This window comes from Sabethes cyaneus, chromosome 2 (genome assembly GCF_943734655.1).
Source record: "Sabethes cyaneus chromosome 2, idSabCyanKW18_F2, whole genome shotgun sequence".
Classification (NCBI taxonomy): domain Eukaryota; kingdom Metazoa; phylum Arthropoda; class Insecta; order Diptera; family Culicidae; genus Sabethes; species Sabethes cyaneus.
This window is the reverse complement of record NC_071354.1, coordinates 25,264,227-25,271,407: the sequence shown is the minus strand read 5'-3', so window position 1 is coordinate 25,271,407 and position 7,181 is coordinate 25,264,227.

The following is a 7,181-nucleotide window of genomic DNA, read 5'->3' as shown; positions in this document are numbered from 1 at the left end:
ACCAGTAGTGGTGGAAACTCGAATTATTCCATTATTTTTGCAGATTTTGGTACAAGTTAGATACTTATCAAATAATACTGTTCCTGGTAGTTCGATACTTACCAAACTTGTACCAAAATATGCAAAAATAATGGAATAATTCAAGTTTCCACCACTACTGGTACTACCACCACTAATGGTGCGTCTACCCTATTTGTTTTTAATTTATATAAAGCAACATTAGGCATATAAAATGTACCTCTCTACTTATAGCCTTTTGTGAATATATAAATTCCGTAGCATTACCGTCAAACGGGGTAACTTGCAACACTTCTCAACTATGAGTGCAAGTGAAAACTTATCTGTAGTACATTTGAGGACATTTAATTAATACAAAGTTATTAGGTCTAGCATAGAACAATTTCACATATTGAGAAAAAATATGCGATCAATATTGGCTGGTGTAGAATTTTTTAACTAATTTGTTACTGGTAACCCCTTAAACGGGGTAACTTGCAACAAGCAATCTTTTTTGGAAATTGAACGAATTTAAAGATTTGTACGAGTTTCTTTTGACTTGAATATGCAAATGATAATCCGACTTGCGATTTTTAATGCTTTTGCTATGAATATACGTATAAATGTCCTATGTCACGTTGGTGAAAAAAATTTATGAGCCCCGTAACAGAAATTACAGAAATAACTTTTTATATTATTCATGCAGTTGATATTCCTTGTCTGGATCCTTTAGAGCTGCCTTCTTTAAAGACCTTTCACATATTACGTAACGCACTTAAGGAAGCGGGAGTTGTGTGATAACGCATTACACGTCGTATATCCACTATGCAAAATTGCGTCATAAAGTGGAGAGGAGCGGGAGAGTTAAAAATCATTGATATCATGGTTATGTAATATATGAATGTTCATTACATTACGAGTGATCGTAATTAGACACAGTCATATTGCTGGTCGATTCTCTCAGTGAGGTTATTTTCTTTTTGGCCTCTTCTATGGCCATTTTCAGTATCTGGATCCAGTATCCAGAGAAAAACTGGCATGTTTCCGACTTACCGAAAGTATCTTACACTCTTCAGGTGTGCTTTAGTATTGTTTGATGCAAAATTAAATGATAACTTGCCTCTTGAAGCTAACGGAACATAGCTTTTTATATCTACCAGCTGTTGCAAGTTACCCCGTTTATGTACTTGTTTTACGAATAATGTGGTAACAAGTAAGATAAACAAAACCAGTCATCATAAATCGATTATTTTGTTTCCTTATTGTTCATTTTGTAATAAAAAATACATGTTAGGCTTCTTGTGTTTGAAGTGCCTGTGGGCGACACAAACGTTTTGCTGACGAAAAATTGCCGATGAATTTGACTCCATCTTGTGGATTTTTTTTAAAAATCATTAAAACAGCAGAAAATCAACATAACAGTATCTATGGCTTCTGTGAACTGTTAACAACAAGATTCAGTGACTGATATAGATTAAAAATTGAAGTAACAGATCAAAAAGTACAGTAAATTGGATCGATATAGTGTTGTTGCATGTTACCCCGCTGTTGCAAGTTACCCCGTTTGACGGTACCACCGGAATATGTAATGATATCCCCCGATGTGATTGTACTGTTCCCAAGCATTCCGCAAGAACTAATTACAATCATCGACAACTGGCAACAAATTAAAACAAAAACCAACATATGTTTAGATCTGTTTCTAGAAATAGTAGAGTTTTGCGTAAATTCAAGCTATTTTCAATACAACAACAAATTTTACCAGCAAATAAATGGAACAGCTATGGGAAGTCCTCTTTCGCCTATTCTGGCTGAAATAGTGATGGACACACTGATAAAAGCAACGCTTGAAACAACGACAACCATAGTTCCAGTCATCAAAAAATATCTAGACGACCTCTTCCTTGCAGTCCACCAACATCAAATTCAGGAGATAATCGATGATTTCAACAAATACCACCCCAGCCTACAATTCACGTGCGAAGAGGAGAAAGACAACACCCTACCATACCTGGACATGCTGCTGATTCGACAGGAAAACCAGACTATCAGTTCCCGATGGTATGCCAAATCAACCGCCTCTGGTAGGTTACTAAACTATCATTCGTTCCATCCCACCAATCAAAAAATCAACACTGTGATTAACTTTATCACACGCGTTGATAGGCTTTCTACCGACTACACAACAAAACAAAAATATACCATAGTAGTAAAACACCTCAAAAACAATGACTACCCCAAAAGCCTCATTAACAGATGCTGGAATAGATACAAACACAAACCAACAATAATTTCTACAACCTGTATACAACGCAACATAACTTACAAACCGTTTCCACATATAAATAGTTTATCTCCCCGTATTGCTCAAATTTTGAAAACAGATTACCCCGAAATTCGTTTAGCATACAGCACCAGATATAATGTTGGCATGCTACTCCCCCCGATTAAAGATGCCATCCCAAATAAACTAAAACATAATGTAATTTATGAAATATGTTGCCAAGATTGCTCAGCCTCATACATGACAACCACGCATTTAAAAACAAGACTATCAGGACATCAAACAACCATAAACAAGCTAAACAAACTAATAGAAACAGGACACACATTCACAGATTGGGAAATACAAGCCCTCAAGGAAAAAACCGCTTTAATCGCCCATTGCATAGACGAAAAACATTGGTATGGTTGGTTGGTAAACGGCTAGATAATGCGGAATATAGACCCCATAGTGGTCGTTAGCCTCTTATCCAGCAACTCCGATCCCGACCTCCTCGTGGTACCAGCCGGAATACGAGCAACCTTAGCGGAGATCGGGTAACCAACCCCGGTGGAAACTAAGGTCGTATACTAACCGGGAAGGAGGTAGTGAGTCTCGGCACTATAAGATGGCAGCCCCATCACGAGACTCGGTTGTGTTGCCCCAGTACGGCTACACACCTAAACAACACAAACTAACAACATTCAAGCATATTCGGAGCGGAATATTCGGCATCGACCTAGGCGACGAAATAAGGACGACGAATGGAGACTCGGGACTTGGAACTGCAGATCGCTAAATTTCGCAGGTTGCGAGCGGGTGCTGATTGAACAGCTGGAACCCCGCAAACTCGGCATCGTAGCTCTGCAGGAAATCTGTCGCAAAGGAGAGAAGGTATGGAAGATACGTGGCGGAAAGGCCCAGTTTTACCAGAGCGGTGGCGCTACCAACGAACTGGGAACGGGCTTTGTAGTGCTGGGCGGAATGCAGGATCGCGTGATAGATTGGAAGGCGATCAACGAGAGAATGTGTGTATTGAGGATAAAGGGCCGTTTCTTCAATTATAGCATCATTAACGTGCACTGCCCGCACGAAGGTAGACCCGACGATGAGAAAGAAGCGTTCTACGCGAGGCTGGAGGCTACGTACGACAGCTGCTCGTCACGGGACATCAAGATCGTCATCGGGGATATGAACGCCCAGGTCGGTAGGGAAGAAATGTATAGACCGGTGGTAGGACCCCATAGCCTGCACACCGACACAAACGATAACGGCCAACGATGTATAAACTTCGCAGCTTCCCGAGGCCTGGTGATCCGAAGTACCTTTTTCCCGCGCAAGGATATCCACAAAGCCACCTGGAGATCACCTGACCAACGTACAATGAACCAAATTGACCACGTTCTCATAGAGGGCCGGTTCTTCTCTAACATCACGAACGTACGCTCCCGTCGGGGTGCGGATATTGATTCTGACCATTACCTAGTAGCAGTACATGTGCGCTCAAAGCTGTCCACCGTATACCGGACACGTCAAAGCCGCCCTCCTCGGCTGAACATCAGGCAGCTAGATAACCCACAAGCTGCCGAGAACTACGCGCGAGTACTGAATGAGGCACTGCCTTCTTCCGAAGAGTTAGGTGCTTCAAACCTCGAAGACGGTTGGGGCAGAATACGCTCGGCCATCGGAGAGGCCGCTACCGCGGCACTAGGTATTGAGCCTCGGAGTACACAAAATGATTGGTTTGATGGGGAATGCCAACAAGCGGTGGAGGAGAAAAAAAACGCTTGGAAAAATTATCTAAGTATTGCCACTAGAGAGAACCTGGCCAAGTACCGACGAGCTAGGAACCAGTTGACCACGATCCTGAGGAGAAAAAAGCGCTAAAAGGAGGACAGAGATCGTGAAGAATTAGAACAACTATTCCGAGCTAATGACACGCGCAAGTTTTATGAGAAGGTGAACCAAACTCGGAAGGGCTACACACCGAAACCTGACATGTGTAGGGACGAGGGAGGGAATCTAATTACAAACGAGCGCGAGGTGGTCGACAGGTGGAAGCAGTTCTTCGATGAACACCTCAATGGCGAAGTCGCAGAAGGAGGCGGAACGGAAATTAACCTAGGAGCGCCCATGGAAGATAGTGATGTCCTAGCACCTGATCTCCAAGAAGTCAAACGAGAAATCAGGTTGCTGAAGACCAATAAAGCCGCTGGGAAGGACCGCCTACCGGCAGAGCTTTATAAACATGGCGGGGAAACGCTAGCAAAGGCTCTACACTGGGTTATTTCGAGGATTTGGGAGGAGGAAAAGCTACCGGAGGAATGGATGGAAGGAGTGGTTTGTCCCATCTACAAAAAGGGTGATCGGCTAGACTGCTGCAACTATCGTGGTATTACGTTGGTAAACGCCGCCTACAAGGTACTCTCCCAGATCCTGTTACGCCGGCTGTCACCGATAGCACAAGGTTTCGTAGGGAATTATCAGGCGGGTTTCATGGGGGCTCGCGCAACTACGGACCAAATATTTACTATCCGACAGATCTTGCAGAAATGTCGGGAGTACAACGTGCCCACGCATCACATCTTTATCGATTTCAAAGCAGCATACGACACAGTCGATCGAGACAAGCTATGGCAGATAATGCACGAATACGGTTTTCCGGACAAACTGACGCGACTGATCAGAGCTATATTGGATCGAGTGATGTGTTTCGTACGCATCTCTGGGACACTCTCGAGTCCCTTCGAGACGCGACGAGGGTTGAGACAAGGTGACGGTCTATCCTGCATGCTGTTCAACATCGCTCTTGAGGGGGTGATCCGACGAGCGGGCATTGAAACGAGAGGCACGATTTTTACCAAGAGTAGCCAACTTCTAGGCTTTGCAGATGACTTCGATATCATAGCCAGGAACTTTGCGACGGCGGAGGCAATCTACGCCAGACTGAAAGCGGAGTCTAGGAGAATTGGGCTAAAAATAAATGCGTCGAAGACCAAATACATGAAAGGAAGAGGCTCAAAGGAAACAAATGCGCGCCTCCCACGGACGGTAACCGTTGACGGCGACGAACTAGAAGTGGTAGAAGAGTTCGTGTATTTGGGATCGCTGGTGACCGCGGACAACAACACTAGTAAGGAGATCCAGCGGCGCATCCAAGCGGGAAATCGTGGCGGAGGCGTATGAATCACGAGCTACAGGCACTGCTTGGGGAGACTCCCATCGTACATCTAGCGAAAGTTAGCAGGCTACGGTGGGCCGGACACGTCGTAAGGATGCCGGACGACAGTGCGACGAAAACGGTCCTCTTCAACAACCCCACCGGCACCAGGAACAGGGGGGCCCAACGTGCACGATGGCTCGACCAGGTCGAAAACGATTTGCGACTTCTGAGACGACTAGGAAATTGGCGACGAGTGGCCCAAGACCGAGTTGAATGGAGACGAGTGCTTGAAACAGCACGAGCCACCCCGGCTCTATGCTGCTGAAGAAGAAGATAGACGAAAAACATAGATTTGAGATGTGCCACATATACAACAGTTCAAACGCAATCAACAAACGAACAGACGTAGAAGGATTAAATAGTAAATATGCCGGAATATTATTTTCTGTACAAAATCAAACCAAGAACATCCCCACAACCCTAGAGCCTAACCAAACATATCCACACACATAAACAGTAATTGTAGAACCAGGTGACTCTTAGACCGATAGTGCAGAAACAGAACAAAACTCAAATATAATAGTGACGAAAGATAATAAAAATCCACAACAAATGACAAACTACAGGTTAGCAATAGACGACTAAAATAACAAAATCTACAATCAAATTCATCATATACAGGAACCTAAGATGGAAACATAAGACAGCAGTGGCAATTTTAGACATTTTCAGACAAAATCATTCAGACAACGGACAGACTAGTTAGTGAGTAACAAACAAATACTAAAAATTGGCATATAGTTAAAATACCAATGTTTATAGCGATTCCTTGAAAAAGCTTTAAAAATAAAAGCGAAACGTCGGAGAGTAACTAAAAATTTGTTACGATTTTGGTTTGACTACATACGCCATTTCCCAAAAAAAGCTACAAACAAATACAAGTCGACACCATACTATTGCAACAAACATTTTTTTTTGTTTCGTTGGTAGTAGCTTGGCACAGACTTTTATAACTTTTGAGGTTTGTAAACGAAACACAGCCAGAGAAAAAAGAAAAAGAAGACAAAATTTTATTTTTTCAGGCATCTTTTCTTCTTCTTTTTTGTTTTTTCTAAAGCTGTGTTTTGTTTACGAAACTCAAAAGTTATAAAAGTCTTTGCCAAGCTACTACCAACACTCTCTTCTTCTTTATTTGTACCCTACTCTCTACTATAGCTATACAGCTCAGCATGAATTCATGCCTGGTTGATGCGTTTGTACCTGTACGAACTTGATGGAATTTCCACCTCCTGTATTTAGGAAAGGGAGAACAAGAAGCAAGTTGATGTAATTTACACGGACTGTAACGCTGCTTTTAATGGAACTCTCGTGTATCTTTTCCAAAATCCTAAATAACAATAGGATATTTCCTTCGCCTCTGCTCTCCGTAATTACAGATATCCAAATGCACTTGAATGCATTGCGTGATTCGGTTACTGGTATTATTTGCTAGCTAATCCTTAAGAAACTTTACGTTGAAATGCGTTTATACTTACTTACTTATCGAGATCGAGTTTTCGAGAGGGACGGTTCCACGACGGACCAAATGTTCACCTTGCGACAGATCCTCGATAAATTCCGGGAATTCAACTTACAGACTCATCATCTGTTTATAGACTTCAGGCGGCGTACGATTCACTTGAACGAAACGAGCTGTGGCAGAGTATGCTTGAACATGGTTTTGCAACAAAACTGATTAGGCTGATACGTGATACTCTT